Consider the following 13,891-nt stretch of genomic DNA (forward strand, 5'->3'; position numbering starts at 1 on the left):
TGGACCTGGACCAAGAGGTCATTTTTAAGTGTAAGAAGCGTCGCAGAACTCGTCCTTCCAGGAGGTCTTTGCCAGTGTCATCTGCCATACCTACAATGACTCAGTGACAGAAAACATGCAGATCCAGCCCTCAGGACCTCAAGTCCCTAACGTGCGCCAAAAGAATCAATGCTTTCTCACTTCTCTGTCATCTCAAATGAGGCACCAGAATCGAACTTCTCAGAAACCTGCTTTATCGGCAAGGGCAGAGATTTAAGGTTCACTCTGAAACACCTGGAGGAGCCATTTCCTCCCAATTACCACCAGTTTCTCATCGTCACCATCCCGTGGGGACGCATTAATAGATGGGAGATGGTCCCAGGCGATAATGTCAGCGGCTCGGCACTGTTAAATGACTCTGGAAATCCCCGAGGTTCAATGGCAGAGCTTTGCCTTTGAACTCCTAACTTCTTTCTTCTTTTTTTTTTTTAAGCACCATCCAGTCATTTCATTTTATTGTGTTCAGACCATCCTTTGACGCAAGTGGAACAAATATAGCCCTATCCATCTCTCTGATAGCAGAGGGGGTGGAGCTGTTTCAAGCGGGAAGAACACACTCTGGCGTCAGACTGCCTGCGTGCGCTCTCGGCTCTGCCAATTAGCAGCTTTGTAACGTTGGGCCAGTGACTCTGCATCTTTAAGCCTCAGTTCCCTCATCTGTAAAATGGGGGCTAAAAACGACCTACATCTTGCATTATGGTAAGGCTCAGAAGGAAGCGTGAATGCAACAGCAAGACCAGGCACGCAGCAGAGACTCGACAGATACCAGCTGTGTTGTGGTTATTATTACAGATAGTCCGGGAGCGACCAAAGCACACAGTGCTGGGGAACTGCTGGGAGCAGCACTGAGCCAGATGTGGACGCAGACACAAAGGGCCCAGAAAATTGTCCCTGCCCTCCAGGATCTCACAGCTGCACGGGGAAAGGGGACAAAATGCAAAGCGAGCGAAACAGTGATGTGAACAACTGCAAAGGAGCCCCTGGAAGAGCTGTTCCGGGTGGCACAGCAGAGGCACAGACAGGAACCTGTGTTCACTTAGGGCCAAGCCCAGGGGGAGGTGCAGGTGCACAGCCACCCAAACACTGACGTGTTCAGAATGCAAGACATCTGGTAAAGGGAGAGGTGGTACGGGCTGTGTCTTGCTAAATTCTCACAGTGAAGTGGCGTTAGGATCATGGCGGTGCGCTGATAGGGAATCCAGGTCTTGCGCTTCCAATGATGTCTCACTGCTTTCATTGATTCATTGCTAGATCCTCTAGGAGCCCCGAAGCACAGGAGGTGTTCACCCCATCCTGAGGGCGAGGGTGGAAGGAGGGGTATGTGGAGTAACGCGGAGAGATGACTTGATGCTGAGGAATGGTGAATGAGTGGATGGATGGAAGGTGATGGCTACATAGGCGTAGAGTGGCCAGGTAGGTGGGTGGTGCATGAATGGATTTTAGGTGCATGAGCACCTGGATAGAGAGAGGGAAGGCTCTTCACACTGGAAAGTTCATGAAAGAGAACCTGTAGATAAGGCAGTGGCCAAGGGTGAAGAAGGGATGAGGAAGCAAGTAGGCAGGTACTTAAGAGCCCAGTAACTCCTTGTTGAAGTAACAGCTAACTTGATACTACTTACTAAGTACTACAATTCAGTTCCACCATGCATCAGTTAATGGTGGTGAGACATTCATGGGACTGCATTGTTACTGTGTGAACACTGTAGATTCTGCATACACAAACCTAGACGGGGTCGCCTACTGCACTCCTAGGCCACGTGGCATGGCTACCATTGCATATACAGTCTGTTGACCGAAACATCCTTGTGTGTCACGTGGCTATACTGACTATGCACTTACGATCCTCACGAAAGCCCTGAGGTCGCTCTTGTGCCGCCGAGGGAGTTGGAGCTCAGAGAAGCAGGTCTCTGGTTCTCACGGTGGGTGAGTCGTCACCAGGGTCAGGACTCAGACACAGGCTCCCGGAAACCCTGAACTCCCGCTCTAACCTCTGACCCAGCTTCTGTGACTGACCTTCTCCATGCCAGAACCCACTGGGACTCAGGAAGTATTTCCCAGGGAGAGAAACATCTGGGCTGAGACTTAAAGGCCAAGAGAAGGAAGGCCTTTCGAGGTAGACAGAGCCTGGAGCCAAAGTGTGGGAGAACGGGCTGGGGGTAAAAAGACTGGACAGGTAGGCTGGGACCAAATCATGGAGGACCCTGAGTTCCATAGATAGAATAATTAGTGAAAATACGAGGAACAGCTGTGAGTCAGGGTTCTGTTAAGTCCTTTTACTTGTAACATCTCATCTAATCACCTCCAACATGTGAGCGTAGTTGTTACCATCAGCCCAGTTTGCAGCTGAGGACACGGAACACCTGAGCGATTCCAGATCTTTCCAAAGGCCACACAGCTGGCAAGAGCCAAGCTTAAGACTTGAGCCCTGGAGCCAGCACTGTGGTGTAGCAGGTAAAGCCATCACCTGCAGTGCCAGCATCCCATATGGGCACCAGTTCGGGTCCTGGCTGTTCCACTTCCAATCCAGCTCTCTGCTATGGCCTGGAAAAACAGCAGAAGATGGCCCAAGTCCTTGGGCCCCTGCACCCACATGGGAGACCCAGAAGAAGCTCCTGGCTTCTGACTTTGAATAAGCACAGCTCCAACCGTTGCGGCCAATTGGGGAGTGAACCAGCTGATGGAAGACTTCTCTCTCTCTCTCTCTCTCTCTGCCTCTGCCTCTCTGAAACTCTGGCTTTCAAATAAATAAATCTAAAAAAATTAGAAATAAAAAGACTTGAACCCTGTCTCCTAGGCTCCCTGAGCCCTGCTCTTGACCACCAGGCTGTGCTGCCTGCTGTGAGCTGGAATTCTATCCATTCATCAAGGGTTGGGTCTTCACCCCGTCCAACGGGAAGCCACTGGAAGCTTTTAAATGGGAGAATGAACTGGCCAAGTGTGTTATTAGAAGTATCCCCCCTGATGGCCATGGAAGGGGGACGGGGGACACGGCTGGGCTCTCAGTCAGTGACCCTGGGATGGGCCTCTCCTGCATGCCTGCCTTTACACGACCCCGCCCCTGACCCCACTCCCCGGCTGAGAGAGCAGGAACTTGATGGGCGGTGTGACCTTGGCCGGGCGGTGTGACCTTGGCCAGACGCTGGGTTCTGCACGCAGAGTGGGAAGGGGCTCGCTCACGGACATGGAAACCTCGCTCCAGCGCTGCTGCCGCCCCCGCCGCGTGCCCCTGGTGTACTCGGGATTGCCACTGACCGCCCCTCTCAGCCACTTGGCCTCTGCCCTTCCCCCCACCATCACCACTGGCCAGCGGCTCTTCCTCCCAGTGAGAAAGGGTTATTTTCAGCCACTGTTCCATATAAAGCATTTGTTCCCCCGGCCCTTGGGGGGCACTTCCAGCTTACCTCTACGGAATCCTCTTCAAACCCCTCGGCCTGGCGGAGCCGCTCACTCTGAGGGGGAAACTGTGTATCCGCCCCAACAATGTGTAGTCCCCGTGGCGTTGTCAACAAGTAGCACCGCGCCGGAGACTGGCTCCTGAAATGCCAGCGAAGATGTCAGCTGTCACTTGCCTGAGACGCTGGGGGAAGACTTGAATTCCATTTGAACGACGCCTAGAGACTAACCTGGGGTGGGGGTGGCACAGTCGTACACCAGGTGGTGGTGAACACGGCCTCCGGCCCCTTTGGCACTAGTGGAAAGGCAGGTTCCATCATGTGCATGGTGGTGTTCACGGCCTGGGAATTGAGAGCCAGCCTGTCTGTGCCCACAGCCCAGCCAGTTAACGTCTCAATGCCTCAGTTTCCCCGCTGGGAAAACGAGGGTGTTGTGGGCTTAAGCGAGCCAATGTGTGTGAAGTCATTAAAACAATGCCAAGCCCATAGTAAGTGCTCAATAAAATTTTGGCTACTACTATCATGATCTCAGAGTCAGAGAAAGGCCTCACGGGCCTGAAGAAATAAGTGTACCATAAGGCTCTGGTTCTCCAAGTGTACTCCTCACCCACTTTTCACCAAGGAGCTCGTTAAAAAGTGCAAATCCTCAAGTCCACCCAGACCCATGGGGGCGGGGCCATACAACTTGCCCTTCAAGAGCCCTGTGGGTGATGCCGGTGCACAGTGAGGTCTGAGAACCACTCCACAGGGTGCCTCCATGTCTCCTGCAAGGCTCCTCTTGGGCTGCTCCGCTAGGCTGGGGGAATGTGGCCACGGCAGTACCAGTTGTGTGACTTCCACCAGGCTTTTCCCCACCGTAAAATGGGGATAAAAATCCAGGGTTGCTGAGGGCAGTGTATAAGATAAGGGGTGTGGCAAGCCTGGGTGCCCCACCCGGCCTCTGTTTCATCTCCCTAGGAGACTCGGACAACATCCTGGGGGACAGGCGCCCGCTCACTGGCGTTGGAAGCGCAGCCGTGTCTGTGCAGGGAAGAGAAACCCAGCAGAGAGGCGAGACCTTGGGTGCCTTCCTCGCTGGGCCCTGGGTCCTCCCAGCCAGGTGCAGGTGGGCAGAGAGGGATTTCAGACAAAGTGACCGAGTGAAGGAGAAGGGCTCAGCCCAAGTTCCTGGGCCATGGTAGAGTGATCTAGGCAATTTCCTGCACCTCGCTGAAGCTTGCTGTGCAGTGAAAACAACCAGACTTCCCACTGAGGGCGGATGAGGCGGTTCACGGCGCCCTCTTGCCCAGAGATGGATTAAGCACCTACTACACGCAGGCTCTGTGTGGCGCCGCAGATACCACGGGGTCTGAGACGCGCTCCCTGTCCTGGTGCAGCCGGCATGCTAGTGAGGGAGGGAGACAGATATCCAACAGCTGATTACAGAATTAATTATTTTCCTGTAACTGTCATAGTGACGTGGGGACGTAAGAGGGAGCCAGCTGTCGTGGAGGTGAAGGGGGAGAGGCAGTGATGCCTGGCCTGAGAGCAGGGGTGCAGCAGGCGAGCACTGGAAGGTGAGCAGGTGGAATTCAGCCGGCAGTAGCCGTCTTCATGAAAGCCCAAGGGAGGAATGCAGGTTGACAACTGCAAAATCTCAAAGGCCACCGTGGGAACTTTGAGCAATCGGAAGCAATGGGCAGAATCTGAGCGCGGGACTGCATCTGGATTTTTTTTTAAGGAATTAATCGCCATAAGCAACCATACCAAGGACTGGAGAGGATATGGGGTGGCTAGAACTCTGCTACGTTGCGGGCGCCAATGCAAAATGCCAGAGCTACTTTGAAAACCCAGCCTGGCATTTCCATCTGAAGTTAGAAATATCTCTATCAGCCAACCCAGCCGTCCCACTGCTAAGGATTTACCCAAGTGAAATATGAACACATGTTCACACTGGAGGTGAATGTTCGTGGCCACTTTCCACATAGTCACCAGCAACCTGGACACAATCCAGGTGTCCTTTGACTGGTGAAGGGATAACGAAGCCAGGAGCATTTATTCACCAGGATTCCACTGAGCCAAGCAAGGAACAAAACACTGAAACACGACAATATGGATGAATCACAGGGCAACGATGCCGTGGGAGAGAAGGCAGACTCCAAAGAGCACCTGCTGCATTATTCTGTTTGTATTCTGTCTTAGACAATCCATACGACGTGAACAGGGAATAGATCGACGCTTGCCAGGGGCTGGGGGTGGAGGAAAGAGCTGACTGCAGGGGCCTCGGGGGAGTGTTCTGGGTGACAGAACCCTTCAATATCTCCATTGTGGTGGTGGTTACGTGGCTGCGTGTGCTTGTCAACATTCACAGATCTGCTCACGAAAAATGGGAATTTGATCATATATAAATTATACCTCTTTATGCGAGAAGACGCTTCTGCCTCGGAGAGAATGGATTGAGCTGGAGGGCAATTAGAGACGAGGCAGCAGTGTCTGTACTGGGGTGTGGCGGTGAGGGGAGGGGAGTGGGCAGGTGAGAGAGCTATTTAGGAGGCAAGTGTGACACGCAAAACGCCACGAGGCGTAAGGCTGGCACCGTGGAGGCTCATTCTCCATCGCTCCACGTTGTCGTCTGTAGGAGCCATTTGGATATGTAGAACGACGTTCGGATATATAGATGCACATCTGTGATTCTTACCCATTAGAGCTCCCTGTGAGCCCGTGGGGTCACAAAGGGAAAGAGGCAGTAGCCAGGTGCACGGGCAAAGGGACCCCTGAGGACCTGGTACAGAAATGAAGTGGGTGGCCCCAGGCAGGCTGGAATCAAGACATGCGTAAGGCGTGGACAGGGTCCCCAGAGACGGCTGTAGAGGGGTCCCCAGCCCCCATCCAGGAATAAGGAGACCAAGCTTGCTGGGGCTGCTGCTTCCTTATATCTGCTTGTGTTTTCCTCTTCATCTGTGCCTTTTGAGCTCAACATTTAGCAGCTCAGAAGAGAGCCATAGGCATGGGTTAAAGCTCAGGTCTAAATTCTTCCTTGGGAGACACGCTCCTCAACTCAGCGACAAAGCGTGACTCCCACGCTGTGGGACCTGAATGGACATTGCAAGAGTGAGTCATCATCCTGCTCTGACCCCACGGCTCTGGGGGACTTGCTTTTCACTCTCCAGCTTTGATCTTACTTTCCAAGGACTTTAAAAATCCAACTTTAAAAGTCAGGGTCATCTTAAATGTTTTCATATACCCACCTAATTCTGAAATGTATGTGACAAAAAGAATTTTTAAGTTCATCAAGAGGAATGGAGCGGAATACAATAAATAGATTAGGAAACCAAGAGGAAGGAAAGTAGGAGATGGCCAGGGATAAGGATGCAGGCCTATACGTGGCCACAGGTTGACCTTGGCTTTGGCCATGACTCATCTCTGGCCCCTCTTAGCAGCCATCAGCTCATTAGATCAGCACCATTCGATAGAAATTTCTGCAAGAAGGAAATGTCCCCATTCTGCACCATTCTAATGTAGCAGCCACTACCCATGTGTGCCTACTGAGCCCTTGAGGTGTCGTTAGGCTGAGGGCTGGAATTCTATGTCTTCATTTTAACGAATGTCGATTGGAATAGCCATTTGTGGCTTGTGGCCTACTGCAGCAGACACCGAGGTGTCGGATAACTGACGACGTCTGTGTGCTACACGTTTACTGCTTCTCAGCTCCACCTGCTCCCTTTCTTGCCTGGGCTGGGACTGTGGAATTGGGCCGTGTAATTATTCACAACCCGCCCCGCGCCGGCTGTACGGTGAGAAGCTTCGCCAGTAGGGGGCGCAGGAGAGAAACTGGAGGAAGAAGGCTTTTCTCTTCCTGTTGCCTCACCGGTTTCCCGTGTACTCCTCTGCGTAGAATCCTAGCATTAATGCATCACCAGGTTCTGGCAGGGCAGGCGGCCTCTGCAGGTCTCAGCTCCAGCAGCAGGCTGGCTTCTCCAGCTCCTGGCTCCTGCAGTACCGGCGGCTTCCACAGCACCCGGCTCTAGAACTTGAGCAACTTCTCCGGCATCCAGCCCCTGAAGGACCAGCAGCAGGGCATGCAGCCAGCGGTATCAGCAGGCTCCAAGCATGGCATCTCCATAGGCAGGGCTGTCCTAGGGACCCCAGAGGGCAGATTTCCTGCACACACACCCCAGGTGCGGTACCACGGATACTTCCCCACTGTCCAATGAGTCACAACTGTGCACTCCGCAAATGGCTCTGGATCACAGCCCTGGTCTAGGGACTCCTCCTCAGCACGGTGTCTCAGTTCTAAGGTACGGGCACCACCTATAGCCTCCATTCCTGCATCCTTTGGAGTTCTTTACTTCTTTTTTTTTTAAGATTTATTTATTTATTTGAAAGTCAGAGTTACACAGAGAGAGAAGAGGCAGAGAGAGAGAGAGAGAGGTCTTCTATCCGATGGTTCACTCCCCGATTGGCCGCAGTGGTTGGAACTGTGCCCATCCAAAGCCAGGAGCCAGGAGCTTCCTCCAGGTCTCCCACACGGGTGCAGGGGCCCAAGGACTCAGCCATCTTCTACTGCTTTCTCAGGCCACAGCAGAGAGCCAGATTGGAAGAGGAGCAGCCAGGTCTCAAACAAGCGCCCATATGGGAGCCAGCACTTCAGGCCAGGGTGTTAACCCGCTGCACCACAGCGCCAGTCCCGAGTTCTTTATTTCTTACTAATCAATCCTATGTTGCTCTAATTTTCTCCTTTTTTAAGATTTATTTATTTACTTTAGAGGCAGAGTTACAGACAGACAAGAGAGAGAGAGAGGTCTTCCATCTGCTGGTTCATTCCCCAAATGGCTGCAACAGCCGGAGCTGGGCCTATCTAAAGCCAGGGGCCAGGAGCTTCTTCTGGGTGCCCCACACGGGTCCAGGGGCCCAAGGACTTGGGCCATCTTCCACTGCTTTCCCAGGCCACAGCAGAGAGCTGAACTGGAAGAGGAGCAGCCGGGACTTGAATTGGTGTCCATATGGAATGCCGGTGCCACAGGTGGAGGCTTAGCCTGCTACACTACAGCACCGGCTCTTCCAATCTTCTCTGATAATCATTTTTATATTAAACTTCCTTTGTTAAGATAAATTACTGTGTGGTTTCTATCCTGACTGATGCTGGCTGACGTAAGCATAGTCTCAGCAGACAGACCTGCAGGAAGGGGGTTTTGGCATTGGGTCGGTCATGCCCTTGGGCTTGAACAAAGTGACGAGCTCCTTGCCAATGGGAAGTGGGATGCTGGCTACCCTTTGCAGGCAGTGCCAACTACACAAACTTCACCTGCCGTGACGGTGCTGGAAAGCGACTGAAGCTGGGGCCCACGGAGCCCGGGGGTTGCTTCGCCTGTTACACAGTCAAGACGCCTGCAACGGCTGTAGGTGCAATATAGGCTTTGCAGTGCCTGTGAGTGCTTATGGAGAGAAAATGCCAAGCTCAGCTCACACGAGACAAGTTCGAGAACATTTTCTTACAGACATGACTGATATTGCTGCAAATATCACACAAATCGAATCGTCTAGATCACCGAGTTACAATGCCAACTGAATTCACAGCCTTACTATGTCACTCACATGTGAAAATTGATTGAGGAAAAATGGGATCATAAAATAGGAAACAAGCAGAGCTGGCAGGACCCAGATCAACTGACCCTGGTTCCCCAAATCTCTGTGGGCTTCTCTCAGCAGTGGAGGTAGCTCTGTTGCAGTAGGACATGAGCATTGTCATCCTGTGACATCCTCATCTGGAGCAATGCCTTGAAAGGTCAAGGCCAACTGCGACCCGCCTCTTGCCACGAGACACAGGACTAGAGTCAGCATGCTCCAAGCATGTGCTGTGGCCTTGGATTCAACATGAAAAGCATCACATTTTTTCTAATCTATTCCAACACACACCTAGAAAATGTGTGTCTGCAGGTTTGAAAGCTGTCAACCAAGAAGGATGGGTGATAACGACCTAGTAAGCAAATTCCTCGATGCAGGTGAGCCCGCTGGAGACTGGATTTTACGTGTCATCTCACGTGGCTGGAGCCGTCTCTAACGCCTGACTTGGTTAACCAAACACGGGCTCAACAGTGACTTGCACTTAATGAGATGGAGATGCTAGAACTCCCTGGTTCAGGGAGATCAGTGTTTGAAAGCTGCCCGGGAGGTGGCTATTGATGCCCCCAGATGGCCTAGTCAACACCTAGGGGACCCCATGGGAGGGAACCAAGTGGGATCTGAGACACACAGGTGCCAGCTCTTGGAGGTCACAGGTGATAAAGGCAAGGGGACTCGAGGCGGGGCCGGCTGGGGTCTGTGATGCAGCGGTTTTCTTTTCCATGAGACGGGGAGGAGAGGTCCTACCCCACGGGCTTGCCGCTATGCCACCCACTCGCTAACTGCAGGGGCCACTGGCCGTAGCTTGGAGGCCCTGAGGTGCTGAGAAACTAAGGAAGTGTGGGTCTGTTCCCTTTCCCTTTTTATTGCCATAATTACGTCACTATACTGCAGCCTCGCTCTGTGCTCAGTGTCCCCCAGGGACAGAGGCTCAGGGGGCTTCAGTAACTGTCGCCGGGCCACCAAGTGCATGGAACCACACCTCTCTGGCTCCACGCCCCAGCCTCCCCACTGCACTGAGCTGCCAGAGCTGACTCCCGCCGGCCTGCCCAGCCCCGCTGATTTCAGAGTTCAGGCGCTGGATGCCTCCATCAGCATCGTCCCTTGTCAGACACGACCCAGATTAGCTCTGCAAGCAGCGGCTGCCAGGAGCTGGCAAGTTCCTACCGCTTCTCCTCCTTCTTAATTGCTGTCCCCTGAGAGCGCCACGTGGGCGGGAGCAAGTCTCCATTCCATCTGCCCGAGGCTTTGGCCTCCTCGGCCCACACATGCCCCACAGGCATCTCAGCGCGCCACCTTTTGAGGAGTTAATTTTGGCATCCTGAGCACACTCTTGGGGAGAATTTATTTTCAATGAGGCCTACAAAGACAAGTGGGGTGACAAGGGTCTTTATTCTGTCAAACTGGTTCACTCAAGCCCAGAGGAAATGGACAGGATGCCCAGTTTCTGTCTTTCTGCCTTGGGAGGCCCAAGCGGTGCCTGCCCACTTTTCTCTCCAGCATTTCCCGGATTCTGGTGCCTGTCTGGAGGACACGTTCTTGGAGTGCAGGCCCTAGGCCAAGTCTTGAGCTGTGCACTGGGGATGTAAGTACGACAGATGCTGTACCAACTCCCAACTCAATCCTACGTGTAGCAAGACTGTGGTTTACTGAATTGCTCCAGTTCCAGGGCAGGATCATGGTATCTGCGGCTCGCTGTTCATGAACTGCATTCTCCTTTGCTCTGGGCATGCAGCAAGACTACAATTCCCAGGCTCCCTTGCAGGGGAGTGTGGTCATGTGACTAAGTTCCAGGAGCATGCTGGTAAACCTTTAGCGGCTGGGTCACCAGAGCCAGTGGAGGTCCTCATGGCAGCAATCGCAGATTTCCATGGTATAAATATTCCCAGCCTGGCTGGATTCAGACTCTAAGGTGATTTCACTGAAAGTGGATTTGAGAACAGATGTGCAATGGCTGTTGTAAGATACTCCCGCCCTACATAGACACTCATCACAGACGTCCATAACCCGAGAGCACACTTACCACGTACCAGGCACTGAGCCAGGTGCTTTCCAGGCTGTCGCAGGTGAGGGTGTAGACACCCACAAATGAGGGCCCTGGGGATCAACTCGGAGACAGGGATAGCCCTGAGTAGAAGTGGAAGTCAAGCTGTGGTGCAGGTCCTAAGATAGCCTTTGGCCAATCCCACCCGCTGCAGCTAGGAATGCCCTTAGTGTTGTCCAAACACAGCCGAGATGACCGGGCCTTTATATTGCTATATCGACCAGTCCTTGTATGCACGGGAAGTTAAGGACCTCAGGCAAGGATGCTCTCTGCAGCTGACACACTCCTGGCAGCAGGAACAGCATGCCTGGTGCTGGGAGGGGCTTTGGGAAACACACAACCTCCCAACAACCCTACAAGGAAGCTTTCACAACCCTATCTTTTTTTTTTTTTTTTTTTTTTGACAGGCAGAGTGGACAGTGAGAGAGAGAAAGAGAGAGACAGAGAGAGAAAGGTCTTCCTTTTCCCGTTGTTTCACCCCACAATGGCCGCCGCGGCCGGCGCGCTGTGGCTGGCACACTGCACTGATCCAAAGCCAGGAGCCAGGTGCTTCTCCTGGTCTCCCATGGGGTGCAGGGCCCTAGTACTTGGGCCATCCTCCACTGCACTCCCTGGCCACAGCAGAGAGCTGGACTGGAACAGGGACAACCGGGACAGAATCCGGTGCCCCGACCGGGACTAGAACCCTGGGTGCCGGCGCCGCAGGCAGAGGATTAGCCTATTGAGCCGCCGCGCCGGCTCAGGTTTCTATTCTTGAAAAAAAAATTCATTAGGGCCCGGCGCCGTGGCTCACTTGGCTAATCCTCCTCCTGTGGCGCCAGCATCCCATATGGGCGCCGGGTTCTAGTCCTGGCTGCTCCTCTTCCAGTCCAGCTCTCTGCTGTGGCCCGGGAAGGCAGTGAAGATGGCCCAAGTGCTTGGGCCCCTGCACCCACATGGGAGACCAGGAAGAAGCACCTGGCTCCTGGCTTCGGATTGGCGCAGTGCCGGCCGTAGACGCCATTTAGGGGGTGAACCAATGGAAGGAAGACCTTTCTCTCTGTCTCTCTCTCTCACTGTCTGTAATGCTACCTGTCAAATAAATAAATTTAAATTAAAAAATCTTAAAAAAGAGAGAAAGAATTCATTAGAAACTTTCTACTTCCTATTTTGCTTCTGATTGGCTCACTATTGAGCATATGTAAGGGGCAGAGTGTGATGTTTCCACACATGCACATGCTGTGTCAGGATCAAATCTGCCTACCCAGCCATGGGAAGGGATGAGACCCTGATGCACCTGGGGGACATTAGGTCAGTGCACTATGCCGAGCACAGAAAGGAGGACTTTGTTGACAGGAAGAGTCCTGTGCTTTGAGGATGGAATTGAATGTGTGAGGACAGCCTGAAGAGTTAAAATTATATATGTGCGGGTGTAAAAAGTTAAGCTTAAGCTTACAGGTTTAAACCTTCCTGGTGCAGCTGTGAAAATAAGACAGAGTAAAGTAGCACCTTGACAGTAGGGACTCCATTTTGGAGCACTTGAGACTCCATTCTGGGAAAGCACCCCCCCCCCCACCGTGAGACTCTGGTCTGAAACTATGATCTCAAATAGTCGGACAATAGCAGTACACTACATCACCCTTGGCAGAGCACAAAAAACCCCTAGCATGATTGCTCAAGCTTAAAAGTAGAAAGGTTGCACCTGGGTTACCTGGGCTAATAATGAAGATGTGATTTGTCTATGTCTTAAGATCATAATTGCTGATTGTAAGACTTTAGCAACCGCTTAGCAACCGTGTATTCTCTTCCCCCTCCCGATTTTGTGGTTTTTGCCTTTATAAACCCTATACTTTAGTTCCTCGAGGCTCCTCTGTTCTTGTATGTTCAGAGAGCCCCAACATGTTGGATCAATAAATCTTTAACCCTTTGCTGGTTGCATGAGAGAAAAGCCTATTGGAGTCGTTCCTCGGGCGGTGGGCGTTTTCGGACCCTAACAAGCCAAAGGTCCCTGGTGCCGTGGCTGCAGAGAAAGGAAGGAGATCAAGCTCAAGGCCAGTGTCAGAAGTAGAGAGCCAGCCTGGCTGCACAGACACTGGCCCAAAGGGACAGCATCTGTACTGGGGACACTGCAGTTTCCACGGGGGAGCTCTGAAGCCACCCAGAGGACCTGTGGCCCAAAGTCTCCCTGTAGCTGTGCAACCTTGGGGAAGTCACTGCACCTTCCTGGCACTCGCCTTCTCATCTGTAAGCTGGGGACAGCAGCCCTCTCTGTCCGAGAGGACGCACGGGACAGCAGTCAGGGTGGCAAGTTTTCAAGTCCGACGCGTGAGAGTTTAGCTCTGCTGCCTGCTGTGTGACGTGGGACAAGTTCTCCAGTTTCTGTGCCCGTCTCCACATTCGTAGAATGAGACCAAGAGAGCGGGCATTTGGCACAGTTGCTCTGACACTGTTTGGAATCCTGCATCCCACAGCAGAAGGCCTGGTTGGAGTCCTGGTTCCTGTGCTCTCATTCAGCTCCCTGCTGATGTGGACTGTGGGAGACCGCAAGCCCTTGGGTCCCTGCCATGCACGTGGGAAACCAGGATGGAGTTCCTGGCTCCTGACTTTGCCCGGACCCAGTCCTGGCTGTTGCAGGAATTTGGGGAGTGAGCCAGTGGATAGAAGATCCCTCTGTGTCTCTGACTTTTAAATAAAATGGAAATAAGTAAATGAACTAAGATAAGGCATCTGTGAAGTGGGGTGACTGGGGCAACCACAAGGATCGGCCCAGGAAAAGGACCGTGACCTGCACTGGGCAGGCTGCACGCGTGTGGTGAGTGTTAGCCATCACTTTGAT

This window comes from Oryctolagus cuniculus, chromosome 11, assembly GCF_051225735.1.
Source record: "Oryctolagus cuniculus isolate XC-2025 breed Fujian yellow rabbit chromosome 11, ASM5122573v1, whole genome shotgun sequence".
In the NCBI taxonomy this organism is placed as follows: domain Eukaryota; kingdom Metazoa; phylum Chordata; class Mammalia; order Lagomorpha; family Leporidae; genus Oryctolagus; species Oryctolagus cuniculus.